Here is a 16,790-nt window from a genome sequence, read left to right as displayed (position 1 = left end):
TGTTGTTGACTAGTAATTGCAGAAGAACCAATGTATCATACAGTTCTCCCAACCTTTGTCTAGCTACATTATAAACTTTTAGTTGCAGACTCTCTCTTTTTATGTGTATGTCCAGCACCTACCACCCTGGAGTCCTGATCTTAGTTGGGGTCTCTAGGCACTAAACAACCATTATAATAATAAATAATGTGGAAGTATAGTGTGTTAGGGCATGCTAGATGTGTACACATGAATACACGTGTGCATCTGCATGTAGGTGTGGGAGTCAGGCGTGCATTCCTGTGGTTGTGCTCTATGGATTTGTATTTGGGCTTCAGGAGTGGGCCTTTAATGGACCCATTGCAACTGTGATAATGTCTGGTCCTAATTCCGCACATAAAATTAGAATAACTTTAGTGAACAAAAAACATGGAGCTGGTTATGAAAAATGGGAAGCGGGGAGGGAAAGCATCATGAAAACCTGTGTGAAATTTCATTTTTTTTACAATTACCCTTTTTGACTATTTTGCTGCCAGCTCTAGCGTCCTGTAACAAATAAAACCTGACCTTAGCATAATACATCTGTCAAAACAATAAATATGTCTGTTTGGGCCTTGCAGTGAAAACGAGCAGGTGAGAGAGGGTGGGGGAGAGCAAGCAATGGAGGGAGGGGGTGGGGCCTCAGGAAGGGGAAGGGGTGGGGCAGGGCCTCAAGGAAGGGGCAGTGGGTAGGGCAAGGGTGTTCGGTTTTCTGAAATTAGAAAGTCGGCCTCCGTACCCCCAGCCCATGTCCCTGGCATGTGTCCCCACCCGCCCCCTCCTCTCCCCTCCCCTCCCCGAGCTGTTCTTGGCTTCCCCAGCCCGGGCAGATGGAGGGGCTGCAGCTCCCAGCCTGCTCCAGCTTGGGCGGGGCTTTGGGCAGAAGAGGAGGGGAGGGGGCGGGGCCTCAGATATAACAGGCGAGGTGGGGCCACGGAGGGGGCAGGGCCCCTGGCATCCCCACTTTTGGGAAGGCTCCGCTGCCCCTGCACCCAGTGGAAAAAGGAGGGTCCGTGCTCCACAACTGCCCACACGGCTCTTACCCCAGCCCAGCAGCTGAGAGGAGCCGCAGACCCTCCATTTTCCCCGGGCAGGGGACCCAAGGCGAGGAGGAGGAGGAGAGGCAGGGCCAGAGCCAGGGCCAGAGCCAGGGCCAGGGCCAGGGCCCAGCCCGTCCACTTTCAAAAAATAGGAGGGTCATGGCCCCCTGCCAGTCCCCCCTATTCCGGCACCCCTTAATTTGTACGGCATCTCTTTTCTATGTGTGTCCCCTTACAAGGCTTTTGCTTGTCATCAGCTAGTAAGAAACACCTACAGTGGATAGACAATGTTGAGAACACTTCATGCAGACTCCATGAAATACCACTTAAGTCCATCAGGATAGGAGGACACATAATAGAGATGCTAGCTGAAGCGGGAAGTAAGCTGACTTCTCGCAAAAAAAACACAGTTAATAACCTTTCCGTAACTGTTCTCTTCAAGATGTGTTGCACATGTCCATTCCGTTATAGATGTGTCTGTGCTCCGAGCACAGTCTGGAAATTTTTCTCTCAGTGGTACCCATCGGGTCAGCTCTGGTGCCCCCTGGTGCTGCACGCTCATAGTGCTGCTCTAAAGGGCCTGACCAACTTCTTTGCTTTCTTCCAGCCAACTCTGAAAGAGGGGTAGGAGAGCTGGTTGTGGAATGGACACATACAACATGTCTCGAAGAATAACAGTTACAGAAAGGTTAGTAACTGTTTTTTCTTCTTTGAGTGCTTGCACATGTCCACTCCATGTTAGGTGACTCCCAAGCAGTAGCGTACGATGGTGGGATCGGAGTTCATGGACATGCTGACTGTAAAACTCCTTGACTTAAACTGGCATCACCCCTTGTCTGTTGAGTAATGGCATAATGAGCAGAGAATATATGCACTGATGACCAAGTTGCCGCTCTGCAAATGTCCTGAATAGGGACCTGAGCCAGGAATGCTGCTGATGAAGTTTGTGCACTCACGGAGTGGGAAGTCAGGACAGCTGGTGGCGGAATACCCACCTGCTCATAAGAGGTGCGAATGCACAATGTAATTCATGATGAAAGCCTCTATGCCAAGATAAGGAGACCTTTCATCCTTTCAGCAATTGCTATGAAGTTGGGTGGATTGGTGGAACAGTTTGGTCCTCTCAGTGTAGAATGCTAGGGCGTTTCTGATGTCCAGAGTGGGGAGACATTGCTCTTCCCTGTTCACGTGTGGTTTTGGGTATAAACTGGCAGGAAGATTGTCTGATTACTGTGAAACTGCTAAGCCATCTTTGGGAGGAAAACATGGTGAGGTGCAGCTGCACCTTATCCTTGAAGATCATGTATGGGAGTGACCTCCTGGCCGAAGTCATAGCCACCAGACAGGCCACCTTCCAGGAAAGGTATGACAAGTGGCACATCACCAGTGGCTCAAACGGCGGGCCCATAAGTTTTGATAAAACCAGGTTTAGGTCCCACAGGGGCATGGGTTCCCATCTGGTATAGTCTTTCTATGCCTTTGAGGAAACAAATGGACATCTTGTGCAAAAAAAGGGATTGTTTATGCACTCGGAGGTGGAATGCTGAAATCGCTGCAAGGTGAACCTTAATTGATGAAATCACTAAACCTTGTTGTTTCATGTGTAACAAATACTCAAGAACAGCCTGCAGTGACAACTGTGTGGATGAGACTCTGCACTGGGATGCCCAAATGGAGAACCGCTTCCATTTGGAGAGGTAAGTAGCCCTGGTAAAGGGTTTCCTGCTACCTAAGGACCTGGCATACCGGCTCTGAGCAGGCCAACTCCATAGTATTTAGCCATGGAGCTTCCAGGCCATCAGGTGGAGGGCACTGAGGTATGGGTGAAGCAGCTGATTGTGGTCCTGGGAGATCAGGTCCACGAGTAGAGGGCATGGTATCGGAGTTGCTACGGAAAGGCCTAGCAGTGTGGCAAACCAGTGCCGATGGAGCCACGTTGGGGCTATGAGAAGAGAGGATTACTCACCTTGTGCAGTAACTGAGGTTCTTTGAAATGTGTGTCCCTGTGGGTGCTCCACTTTACATGTAGGTGTGTCCCAGCACCGCTGATCAGAGACTTTTGGTAGCACTGCCTGGTCAGGATGCGCATGCGCAATAGGTGCCTTGTGTGCCGTTAGCACTTGCGCCTTCCCCCAATTCCCCCCCCCCAATTCCTTCTCTACCATGAAGCTCCTCTACAGAACTCTGGAGTAGAGGGGAGGAGGGTGGGTGGAACAGCCATAGGGACACACATCTCAAAGAACCTCAGGTACTGCACAAGGTGAGTAACCCTCTCTTCGTCATTGAGTGTTGTCCCTGTGGGTGCTCACTTTAGGTGACTCTAGAGCAGTACCCCATTAAGGTAGGTTGGGTTCCGGAGTTGATTGAATAGTAGAGGATAGTACCGGCAGACCTAGTATTGTGTCTGCTTTAGAATCATTTGTGATTGCATAATGGTTTGTGAATGTGTGTACTGATGCCCAGGCTGCAGGCTTGCATATCTCTGTGATTGGTACAATATGTAAAAATGCGGTCAAGGTGGAAATGGCTCTAGTTGAATGGGCTCTAACCCCTTGTGGGGGCTCTCTATTTTGTTGTTGATAGCACATTCTTATGCAATTTGCAATCCATTTAGACAATCTCTGTTTTGAGATGGCCATGCCTTTTCATCATTCCATAGTGGATATGAAAAGTCTTGGTGACTTACGGAACGATTTTGTTCTATCTAGGTAGAATGCTATTGCTCGTCTAAACTCTAATGTGTGGAGTACGGATTCCTGAGCAGATTCATGCGGTTTAGGGTAGAACGCAGAGAGATGTATGGGTTGGTTGATATGGAATGTTGACATCATTTTGGGTGTGGTCTCAAAATCACCACACCCGGGGAGGGACAGCTCAGTGGTTTGAGCATTAACCTGCTAAACCCAGGGTTGTGAGTTCAATCCCTGAGGGGGCCATTTAGGGATCGGAGGCAAAAATTGGCGATTGGTCCTGCTTTGAGCAGGGGGTTGGACTAGATGACCTCCTGAGGTCCCTTCCAACCCTGATATTCTATGATTCACCTTGTCATTAAAGAATACAGTGTAAGGTGGATGGGACATCAGGGCCCTTTCTCACGCACTCTGTGTGCCGATGTGACTGCTACAAGGAACGCTACTTTCATTGATAGATGTAGTAGCGAGCAGGTAGCAATGGGTTCAAATGGGGATGTGATAAATGAAGGGAGGGGGGAGCTCCATTTTATGGACAGCCAGTTAGCTATAAAGTCCCTCTTGGTGGCTGTTCTCTGCTTGTTTTACCTGTAAAGGGTTAAAAAAGTCTCCCTGCACAGGTAAAAGAAAGGGAGTGGGCACCTGACCAAAAGAGCCAATGGGATTGCTAGAACTTTTTAAAATTTAAACAAGACTCCACCTTTGTGGGTCTGTTGTTGTTCTCTGGGGAAGAGGAGAACAGGGCAGCAGTTATCCTGTGAGAAGCTGAAGGCCAGGTATGAAAATCATCAGAATCATACTTAGAAAATGTTTATTTGTAAACAATATGTAAGTAGATTAGAAAACATGTAGAAAGACATGATTAGTAATCTAAAACCTCCAAATTAAAGGAGGGAAAAGAAAAGACTTCACCTAAGGGAGCGCAGATAGTTTTTCCTAGTGGAGTGCTCCCAATACGATAGCCCAAAACCTGTTCAAACTCTAGCTCACAGTCTTCATGAGTAATCTCCAGACCCACACTCAAACCTGGCCATATGCTAGGCTGGATCCTGGAGCTGGAAGTTGACATAAAAAAAATGCAAGTTCTGCTCCCACCCCCAATTCCAGGTCAGACCACTTCCTCCTCCAGATGGAAATCCAGCCTCTCCCAATCACAAGACAAGGAGAAACAAACCTGCGGGCACCTCCCTCAAAAGCCCTTTGGGCCCTGCCAAATTCTGACTTACAGATGACTAAGGCTACGATTTAGTCAAGGGTATTTTTAATAAAAGTCATGGACAGGTCACAGACCATGAATTTTTGTTTATTGCCCGTGACCTGTCCATGACTTGTACTATAAATACCCCTGACTAAATCTTAGCTGGGGGGGCTGCTGCTCGGGGGGAGGGCAGGGCCAGTAGCACCAGCTGCCAGGGGCCGCCGAGCAGCGGCTGTTAAGGCCGTCCCCAGGGCTGCCCTCCCGCCAGTGCTCTGGCTGCCCCTAAGACCACTGCCAGGGGCCACTGAGCTGTGGCTGCTCCTGCCATCCCTGGGACCACTGCTCAGGCAGTCCCCGGGGCCAGCTGCACCTGCTGCTGCCCAGGGCTACCCAAGCAGCAGCTGGTGTGGCTGGTCCCGGGCAGCTCCAGCAGCAGCTGGTGTGGCTGGCTGCGGGGTAGCTTGAGTGACTGGCTGCAGAGCTGCTTCAGCAGCAGCTGGTGTGACAGTCTCTGGGGCCACCTGAGCAGCTGGCCCTGGGGTCAGCCATACTGGCTGCTGCAGGCATCATGGAGGTTGCAGAAAGTCACGGAATCCGTGAATTCCATGACTGCCCTGACAGACATGCAGCCCTACAGATAACCCTCCCTATCCAAAAAGTTAAGGTGTGCGAATATTAATGAAGCAGCTGATCACTCTGTCTACTACTATAGACACTCTTGTACCAGAGAACCCCTTCCGTCCTGCCAGAGATTGCCATGGTTCTCAGACAACAGAAAACATGGTGTGATACAGTCAGAATCAAGGAACTTCTGCAAACCTAAATCTGTGCACTGCACTGAGGGAGGCAGAGAGCCTCCCTCTCCCCACCCCCACCATAGAAGCAGCAAAGTCACGCTCTGTAGAACTCTGCCAAAATAAAAATGTATGAGTCACCTGCCTGCCTGAACAGAAAGCCCAGCATAGGATGTAGTTGAGCGGAACACTATTTATTGGCTGCATCTCAGTTATTATTGTTATTTATTATCTGAATTGTGAAGCTGCCTGTCATGGACCAGGACCCCATTGTGCGAGGTGCTGTACAGACACAGAACAAGACGATGGTTCTTGCCCCCACCAGCTTACAATCTAGGTGTAAGACAAACGGTGGATGCAGACAGATGCTCTAACATGTGTAGGACGCAGTTAATATTGAATTGTTTTTGGTGAAGAAGAGACAGAGAGGTTGGGGACACAGGGAGAATTATGAGAACTCTGGACCTGATTCTGAGGGAAGAGTTCTGATCTGGGAGTCTCTTACATTCACTTTGCACTGCTGTAAATGCCTACACAGAGAGCAAGGCAGAGGAGAACCAGGCCCTCTGACTTTAAAGTTTCTTGAACAAAGAAATTATCCATGAGAATGGGCAATCTCTGCCTACTGAGAGAAGAGCTGTAAACAGCTAGAGCTTTTCAGACTTAACCAAGCAACTGAGACGAAAAGCTCAGAATTTGGTAAAAACAACTGTAGTTCCTCAGCTGGGAATACCCTTGTCCCATTATTGACTGACTCATCCTTGTAACAGCAATAGCTCAGTGCTATAAACAGACTGAACTACTGTGCCCTGAAGTGCTACAGTTAATAAAACAACAAAATGTTCCACCCACCCAGCCACGTACTGCTACGTAATGCTTTGGAACCCTATGCAGTCTATGTGCAGAAAATACCTGTTAAATGTTTCATATGCCTAGAAAACCCAACTAGTACAGGAGTGCTTGCCTGAGTCTGTGTTTTATGTCTTGCTGCTCGGCTGTTCATGGTGATTGAAAACACATACAGCTTCATTTCCAGAGGAACTGAACATTTGGGAGGTTCAGGGCAGAATACTCTGAACAAGGTCCAGAATGCCAGAGGGGCAGGAAAACTCTTGGAATTCTTTGCACAATGGCATTCAAGTGGCTGTAGAGTTTGGATAGGAAGAAGCCTCCCAACCCTGTGGATTTTTAGGGCCCATAAAGAATGGTACCTTCCCACCCCCAGATACGAGGACAAAGACGCTACCTCCACATGGCTCACCTCCCTCTAGCAGTGTGGTTGCTACAGGAGCTGTGGTAGCAGCTTCCAGCTGTACTAACTCCTTGTCTGCTTTCTATTTGGAAATCAGCTAAGCCTTCAGGGGATGATGCCATGGAGAGGGGCTTCTCCCCCTCAAATCTCCACAGCGCCCTTTGGTTACACAGCAACTGGGGAAGTGCATCTGTGAGGTCACAGAGAAGGGCGTGTTTCCATGGAGGTGTCCCTGAAAATGAACTGAGGCTATGAATTGGGGGGGGGGTTTCAGACCCCTGACAGACAAAAGTGCTAGTGTAGACATAGTCTAAGTGTAGGTGGCCTGGAGGCTAACAGTTTCAACTTGGGCCCTAAATGTAAATCCACCCTCCAAATATTCTTCAGTGAAATTTTAGTTAGATGTAACCTTCTCCTGCAGGCCCAAACCCAACAGCCTTGTTCACCATCTGGGGTGAAATTTACTCCACCAGCTCAAAGCCTGAGTAACTGGGCCTTGCCTTATCTGTGCACTTTTGCCAGTATGAGTATCCATTAAGAACTGAACTGAGACCATCAACCCATTTCACACAGGCCAGTAGGTAGGTAGTCACTTCCAGCAACAAGTGCCACTTCTCTGGATGTGCACCACTCATACACCCCTGGGACATGGAGACATTCCCTCTTATTACTGTAGTAGTTCCTGCCAAATGGCATTCACACACAGGAATGTCAATAAAGTGTTATTAACACCCAACAGGGCCTGATACTCCCCTGATATAACCTGAGCAGAGGGAAGCTAGGTCAGGCATATCCAGGCCAGGGAGTGCTAAAGGAGAGGCAGCTGATCAATGATATGCTCCCCTCTGCTGTCAAACCCACTGAAACAACTCTGCCCCATCATCAGGGATTTGCAGGGGCTGTGCCCTGGAGTGAGAGGGGGCAGCTGCTCCCTGCACTCCAGACCCCACAGATAACCGTGTGGGAATTAATGCATCAAGCAGCAGTAACTCACACGCAGTCTGAGTGCCTAAAACTGCTCACCCCACTGCAGGATACTTGTGAAGGGAACCCAGCGCCAGGTGAGCCTCAATTTCCTAGGCCTCTCTTGTGGGTACTTCCCACTGGTGGGTACAATATGGCCCCCAGAAAGCACCTATAAGTCTGCAGTGCACTTAGAGATGCCAATAAAAATATTTAATACTTGTTTACAGGTGCCCCTTAAAAATCAACTGTTACCAATTTATTGGCTGCTGGGAAACATTTCCAACTGCAGACACGCAAATCTCATGTCAGGCATTATCCAGGCCTGGATGAACAGGAACAAGAGCCAGGCATAGTAACAGGGGGTAGATATGCTTCCACAGGAGTTAGGACAGCTTCTCAGCAGTCTTTTCATTTCCTCAGAAGGGGCCCACTGAGTTTAAAGCTGCCTTTCATCTCTGAGATGGGAAAACATTGCTGAACATAAGAATGGACCTACTGGGTCAGACCAAAGGTCCATCTAGCCCAGTATCCTGTCTTCCGATAGTGGCCAGTGCCAGGTGCCCCAGAGAGAATGAACAGAACAGGTCATCATCAAGTGATCTATCCCCTGCCGCTTATTCCCCGCTTCTGGCAAACAGAGGCTAGGGACACCATTCCGGTCCATCCTGGCTAATAGCCATTGATAGACCTATCCCTCCATGAATTTATTTAGTTCTTTTATGAACCCTGTTATGGTCTTGGTCTTCACAACATCCTCTGGCAAGGAGTTCCACAGGTTGGCTGTGTGTTGTACGAAGAAATACTTCCTTTTATTTGTTTTAAGCCTGCTGCCTATTAATTTCATTTGGTAACCCCCTAGTTCTTGTGTTATGAGAAGTAGTATACAACACTTCCTTATCTACTTTCTTTACACCAGTCACGATTTTATAGACCTCAACTATATCTCCCCTTAGCCGTCTCTTTTCCAAGCTGAAAAGTCCCAGTCTTATCAATCTCTCTTCATACAGAAACCATTTCATACCCCTAATCATTTTTGCTGTCCTTTTCTGAACCTTTTCCAATTCCAATATATCTTTTTTGAGATGGGGCGACCACATCTGCACACAGTATTCAAGAGGTGGGTGTACCATGGATTTATATAGAGGCAACATGATATTTTCTGTCCTATTATCTACCCCTTTCTTAATTATTCCCAGCATTCTGTCACCTCTCCACTGTGCTGGGCTGGAGATGGGGAGGAATCTGCAGAGAAAGTGCAATTATCAAGTTTTCCCTAAATGTCACTTTGCCTTTCAATTGCTTATTTCATCAGAACATATAAGATATGGAATTATAATCACTATACACAGGGCCAGCCCTATCTTCTGTGAGGCCAATCATGTAGTATCTTGTGCAGGGCCCCATCTAGTGCCTCCTCATCTAGGACTGTCTCCCCTATACTCCCTTTTCAAAAACCTCCCTTTTCTAAACAAGATAATTGAGATGTTAGCAAAAAAATGTCTCCAATGCTACTTATTAACTAGCAGTGTCCAGGACTCCCCTCAAACAGAGTTCAGGCCAGGGCATGGTAGAGACAGCATTTGTTCTGATGGATTAGCACTTCATGCCTAAAGGAAAGGGAAGTACATCCGTATTCATCCTGCTGACCAGTCTGTGACACTAGATATTATTGATCACCAAATATTTCTGTCCCACCTCAGCAAAGCTGCAGCGGTGAATGGAAATACTCTCAGGCCCTTCCTCTCAGACCTACCTCAGACAGTCATTACAGACAACTTCTCCAGCGCCAAAGTTTTCACCCAGAGTCCGACACAAGGCTCAATCCTCTACCACATATTATTCAGCACCTACCTAAACATGAAGCCACTGGAAGTGCAGATGAGAACACAGGCCAGCAGCATGCAGATGACACACCCAGCTCTGCATCTCCTTTACGTCACACAACACGATCTCCCAGCTTGCTCGATTAACCAAATTAAGTGCCTGTCCAAAAAAAACAGCTGGCTCTTGCACAAGCTTTTAGGGTCTGTGTTTGATACTACAAAATATCCAGGTCATAGAAAGATTCCAGACACGGCTGCCCAGTAAACAGAATGGAGAGCAACTTCAACTTTGAGATTAGGCAGGTCCACCCAACATTATATAAAAACTCCATGGCCCACTTGTATCACAACAACTGGTTTTCTGCATATAAAAGCCAGGGCTGGCATTAAGGGCAAGCAGGGCAATTGCCTGGAGCCTCATGCCACAGGGGACCCCACAAAGCTAAGTTGCTCAGGCTTTGGCTTCAGCCCCAGGTGGCGGGGCTCAGGGACCTGGACTTCAGCCCCATGCAGTGGGCCTTCAGCTTTCTAACGATTTAACGCTGGCCCTACTTGGAGGACCCCCAGAAACCTGCTCACAGTCCCTCAGAGGGCCCCGGTCCCCTAGTTGAGAAACACTAGTCTAACGAGCACACATCTTCTTTCAGAGAATATATTCAAAATATAACAGTTACAGCATGAGGGTAAGAAACTGCAGGCTAACTAATTCTAAAACAACTATTAGGTCAATGAACTTCCTGTCAGTTTGTCACTATGGACTTTTTCAATTAGACAACTTTATTACAATGATGAATACCTGGGACACGATTTAGTAACTGCTTTTTTTCTGAAATACAGTCAGTTTAGCCAAACAATCCACATCTATTTTTGAATAAATTTGATGGCCATCACTTATAGCAGATGAATGGAGCATTTTTGGCAGACTGTACCTGCAGCTCTTGTATTTAGTCCCAAAACAGCAGAAGTGTCTCTCTTCACTTTGTTCCCCATCATCCCCTTTTTATTAGTCAACCCGGGAAACCCTAAGTGTGGTGGGAGGTAGTGGAACAGCTGCCCCCAAGATTGTTATGCTGATTGCACTTCCAGGATGCCCTTGTTTCCCCAATCCCTCTGTCGCTGAGGCTCTGAGTTACAGTCATTCATACAGCCAAAGAGCACGGTGTGGCCCGTCAACACTGTCCTTTCCACCCTGCATGCCCTGCTGCTTCTGTGCTACAGCAGAACACACCTCTTCAAATCACAGGAAATCAGCTAATGTGTGTTATGCCCTATGTACCATATATCTGCAATACTCCTTGAACTACAGGCTGGGCCATCTCTTGCAATCACTCATCCCATGCACCAGGTGGTGTGCTGTGACCACTGATCAGAACACTACTAGTAGTAATTGTAGTTACCTTTCTGCTACCTACTTGTTGACTCTCCTCTCAGAGTGTAAGCTCCTTGGTGGCAGGAAATGACTTCTTGTTATGTGCTTATACGGCACCTAGTACAGTAGCATCTTCTTCCCGGTTTGGGTTCCTCAAGCACTACCACCATGCAAATAATAAATAATTTTCTCCAGCAAGCAATTCTGATATTGCAATGCAAGTCCTCTGAGCCCTGCATGCCACTCTGCTTTTTTCTTATTATCGTCTTCTCTCTTTTTGGGTGGTCTGGTGTTGCTGCTATTTTTCTTGGCTTATATAGCCTTTCTATTATAGCGGGACAGACGGGAGAGAGGGTGGTGTTATAGTTAATAGCTTGAACATCTCTATACGCACTGCAGCCACATATATAATAATCACTTGTGATGGTGGAAGTCTGTTTTGTTTAAAATTCAATCATGATTAAGAACTAATTAACATTTTTCAATGAAGAAAAATCTGCATTCTGGACCAAGTTCTGACTAGTGCACAGAAATAGGCAGGATACATCCTCCATGTATAGGGCTAGATCCTCAGCTGGTGTAAAACAAGCTAATTCCATTGATTTTTATCAGTGAACCTATGCTGATGTATACTAGCTGATAACGTGGTCCAGACCCAGGAAAAGCCACGTGGGTATGGCTGAGATCATGCCAGAAAAAGTTCCCCTTCTGTGATGTGATCCTACTAAGAGTAGGAATAATTTGCACGGGGAACCATGGATAGTGGCCACTCAGGTACATTTAATAAATTAAGCCCTCTGCTGTAGAGCCATAGGATTTCAAAAGGGCCAGAAATTAGGTTGCTAACTTTTGCTCCATGATCTGGGGCTGGGCGGAGGTTTTCTGGCACATGTGTATGTGCTGTGCCAGAGAGAATTTGGCCCTGTGCCTTTCATCTCTGATACCAGTTACGATTTTATTTAGAACGTGCTTGAGTGTTACAGACTCAATGCTGCAAAGGCTCAGAGCCAGTCTCTAGCAAGAGGGGCTGTGACTATAAATAGAGCAGCCTGAGCTGCTAAAGGCCACTTTTGGTCTGCTTGAGTTCCTTGTTTAGCAAGCCGGGGGGGGGGGGGGGGGAAGGAGGAGGAAACCCAGTCAGGAGGACACCAGGCTGTGTCTGCACTGGCCGCAACTCCTCTCCAGTCTAGCCAGTAAGTAACTTTTTAAATACACAAGTAAAGCCATCCAGGAAACCTTAATTAAAGTATCATCCTGTTCTGCTTTCCCCCAGGCCTTTGGCAAACTTTGCCCCTGAGGGGAGCATTCCCTATTTCCAGGGAGCTCTTACGAAACAAGTGACTTCCCTGAATATAATCCAGAAATAGACAAGGTGTTAAAGACAAAGAAGACAGACAAGTTCTTGTCCCCATGAAGCCCAGGAGGTTTATGGAAAAGTCTAGGGCTCAGCTGCAGATGTTAAAATGTACCAGCTCTTGCTCTAATCATGACTGTAATAACCTGAATTCACAAGAGGCTTTGCCTACAGTTGTTTCTATAGTTGATAAAGTTTTGTCTTTAATGCAGGGGGACACATATATGATCACACGACCGACAGCTAGTTCAGCAGAAAAATAAACCAGCTCATTGTAACTCGCCTTATTTATTTTTCCATGTATCTCTGCTCTGAGCCATTTCACAATGTGCCTAATTGATGCAAAGCATTTCACATTAGAAATAGATCCAATTTCCACAGGTTAATGACAGAGGCAAACTCCTGTGTTACTTTTTCAATTATTATATTACATTTCACTTATGATCAAATGTTATGAGCATTAATATCTAATAGGAGATTTTAGAATCAGAGTAGCTTGTTCTTTTAATCTCCATGCTCTCACCTTCAATAGCAGGGCTGCATCCAGGATTTACAAGTAGAAGGAAGTCCCCATCTAAAATGATTTAAGGGCATGTGCTCTTCAGCTTCATACTACTTGTGCACGTGGAGGGGATTATTTGGGTCTAAGAGACATCAAACGCCTAATATTATCCTTGCATGAAAATCGTTCAAACCTTAGGAAGACAGTTTGCTCTCATTAGCCTTTACTTTCTCCCTGATGTATAGTTTGGATACTTTGAAGGAGCACTTACATGACTATATGTATCCACTATGTCAGTCGTGGGCAATCTGCGGCCTGTCAGGGTAATCTGCTGGAGGGCCACGAGACAGTTTGTTTACACTGACTATCCGCAGGCACAGCTGCCCGCAGCTCCCAGTGGCCGCGATTCGCTGTTCCCAGCCAATGGGTGCTGCAGGAAGCATCGGCCAGCACGTCCTTGCAGCCTGTGCCGCTTCCCACAGCTCCCATTGGCCGGGAATGGCGAACTGCGGCCACTGGGAGCTGCAGGTGGCTGTGCCTGCAGATGGTCAGTGTAAACAAACTGTCTCGCTGTCCACCAGTGGATTACCCTGACAGGCCGCGTGTGGTCCGCGGGCCACAGGTTGCCCACAACTGCACTATGTGCAACGCCAGTGGCTTTCAACCTGGGGTCCACAGACTATGTCTAAGGGATCCACAAAAGGTGACTATGAAAATAAAGTTTCAGATCCCAGAAAAGGTATTTCATTTTTCTGATCAAAATCAGACCCATCTAAAGGTCAAAACCCAGAAGTTTACCATAGAAGTCCACAGTTTAGCACACTTTCTTATGCTGCATCAAATGCCCTGCCGAGCATGTGCAATGTTTATAGTTGAATTCTGTTCAGCTGGTTTTTAGTCTAAGGCTTCTATGCTAGGGACCATGGGCCACAGGTTGAATTTTCAAAGAGGTCCGTACCTCCATTCGAATTTTTGTAGGGGTCCACAAATGAAAAACAGTTGAAAACCACTGTGCTACACTATAACTAGAGTGAAATCATTGGACCTACCCTGGTGGCACACAAAAAGTTAACACTGCACATTTTATATATACAGTCACACCCCTCCTCTTCCCTTGATTTCTACTGGACTTTTAAATTCTTGACTCAAACTTGGAAATAATAGTCTGTGAATACGTCCATCCTTTATGACTGTTGATAAAAAAAAACATCTGGCATAAATACCTGCAGTGCACATGCGTCTCCACCAGGGGACAGGGCTGTCCAGGGTCTTCAGCAGTAACCACCACACAGGCAGTAAGCTTTGTAATTGTAGTCACAAATGAATTCTCCTTAAGGAGGAAAGGATTTGCATGAGTAAAACCTGCAGCTGCCCTACGAGAATTAAAATTCTGTTATAGTTCCAGGTAAACTGCTTCATCATTTACAACTATCAAATGTATTTACTCTGCTATTAATCTCATTAGTCATCCTGTGACACGCACTGACACACACAAAATATATCCATAATGCTTTTGAACCCAAAGAAGCTCTCCTGAATTTCTGTACTAATACAAACATATTATGATTTACAAAATACAGGCTGTATTTGCTAAGCATCAGAGCACCAAATACATTTGGATTACTCCTTTCCTTTTGCTTGGAGTCACATTTAGGGTGTTACATTAGTTATAGTATAACATATTGCAACTTTTATAGCACCGTAAAGTGATTTACAAACACTAATGAATTTAGCCTCATAACACTGCTGCTAGGTAGGCAGCATTATGCCCAGAAGAAGGAACTGCGGCACGACGAGGTTATGGACACATTTTAAAAAGTGATCTGTAACCTGTGATACTTTGACTGTAGGAGTCCAATTTTAGACACCTAGAGTCTGATTTTTCAGAGGAGTTGAAAATGTGCAGCTCCTAATGATCTGGAGTTGTCAGCATTTTGTATTGTGAAAAATCAAATGTTGGGATCTAACATTGGGCACCAAAAACAGGGGCAACCAAAAAGTAAAGGCTGTTTGAGAATTTGTGCCTTTGTTGGCCAAGGTCACAATGAAATGCTGTGCCAGGCCAGGGGAGGGATCCATGCCTCCTGGATCTGAGCTAGTAAAAATAGCTCGGGCCGTTCTGTGATTACTGTCTCTCAATGGCTTCTGGATCAAATGTGCTCACTTTACAAGTAAAAGGATATTTTTTTTCTGCCAGCCCATTTAGAATAAATGGTACATCCTCGCTGCACAAGCCAACCCTCAGGCTGTCTCCGCATGGGTGAGAGGGATGACTCACAAATAAGGCAAATTGTTATTGCATAAAATTGGAAAAACCCTGGCTTTGTCTTGCAAAAATGAGTCAACTTTACATTCAAAGCCCAGTAAGTCATAACACTTTTTGAAATATGGTAGGAAGGGATTATTTCCCCATTTTTAAACAGTATCTAAAACATGTTAAGAGCATTCAGAAAGGGTTAGTCCATAATCCATATATAGTGCCTGAGTTTCCCCTCACGCTAGTGAAACTCCATTGACTTTACACTAGATGAGGAGTCAGGCCCACAGAATGTCAATACAATTCTTGATGCTAGGTCTTGTTTTGAGAATCCACGTGGCTTATGTGGTATTTGCAGACCGTCATCACTAAACACATTTACATAATGAAAAAGAACACTGTAGTTGGTACAGGACTATTTAAGCAATACAAAAAAGATCTGGGGATGTATAATGGAGCTCTTGTTGTGACAGTCCTGGGCTGATACAAGTCAGCTCAGGTAAGGTATGTATGGAAGGAACAGAGTCTCTCTATGCTGTTCTGTTACCCACAAACTTTGGAACACAGTCAAAAATCTCTACTAGTGTAGACGTTTTTATTTTCTGACACTGCCTCAGTGCTGCTGAGGTTCAGTATCTGACCTTGGGGTAGGCTTCGGCCTTTGGTTGCGCCTCAACTTCTCTCTCTGTAAAATGGGGACATTTACCTACGTCATAGGACTAGAATTCCCTTTTTCCAAAGTGCTTTGAGATTCTTTGCAAGTAAGAACTAGAGAAGTGCTATCAGCATTGTGTTTAGAATCCATTCAAAAAACCAATCACCATAAGGCAGAAATAGCCAAGAGCTGTGGCCCAAGCCTACAACTGGAGATCTGGCAGCACATAAGCCTATGAAGTTGGAAGCAGCAGCTCCTCCTCCTGCAGCCACATCTATGGACCAGTTATGCAGTGGGAGCAGAACTTAGGTTGAGCCTGACACTAATCAGAGGGAAAAAAGAGGCGGCACTGAGCTACTGCAGCATGCAGCCAATGCTCAACAAGGAAGTCAGGGCTCATTTATGCTCCTCTTCCATCCTGCTGTGGGTAGGGGAGTATCTCTGACACTCATATCAGAGCTGAATGGGGCAAGAAGAAAGTGACAGGGACCCACTGGGGCATTCCCAAAGCACCATCCATCCTATACACTGAATATATCTAGGGTCCTGTGGCAATAATACTGTGTGATCATGTAATTAAAGACGGTTTCATTATGCATATACACAAGGGGACTGAATTAAGATTACACAGGAAGGGGCTGCTCTGGCACCAGGCACAGAGGACAGGGAGACTGGCTCTCGTGTGTTCTTAATGGCCCCTGTTCTGACATCTAAGCATCATCGAAGAGGAGGAGGAGAAAGCAGTCACATTGAGGAAAGGTGCAAATACAGGGAAAGTCCTACTCAGTATAGCAAAAGGCACATCCATTACACCAGTGTAACCTCCTTGTCGAAGTTCAAATCCCTGCTCCAAAGCAAGGAGGTCCCAGAGG

The 16,790-nt window shown here is 46.4% G+C and overlaps 1 protein-coding gene across 1 annotated transcript in view; it reads right to left on the bottom strand.

Annotated features, from left to right (window-relative positions):
• LOC311518964 (uncharacterized protein) overlaps nt 1–16,790 on the bottom strand; it is a 34,503-nt gene extending 17,713 nt beyond the window's left edge. The window contains exons 1-2 of the mRNA XM_084625044.1: nt 14,230–16,790; nt 13,028–13,148 (exon numbers count right to left, since the gene is read on the bottom strand). The gene's annotated coding sequence lies outside the window, so the exon portion shown is untranslated. The remainder of the gene's footprint in view (nt 1–13,027; nt 13,149–14,229) is intronic.

This window comes from Lepidochelys olivacea (assembly GCF_965140295.1).
Source record: "Lepidochelys olivacea isolate rLepOli2 genome assembly, chromosome: 3".
Taxonomy (NCBI): Eukaryota; Metazoa; Chordata; order Testudines; family Cheloniidae; genus Lepidochelys; species Lepidochelys olivacea.
Note: the sequence above shows the minus strand (reverse complement) of the source record. Positions and strands in the feature narration are given on the sequence as shown.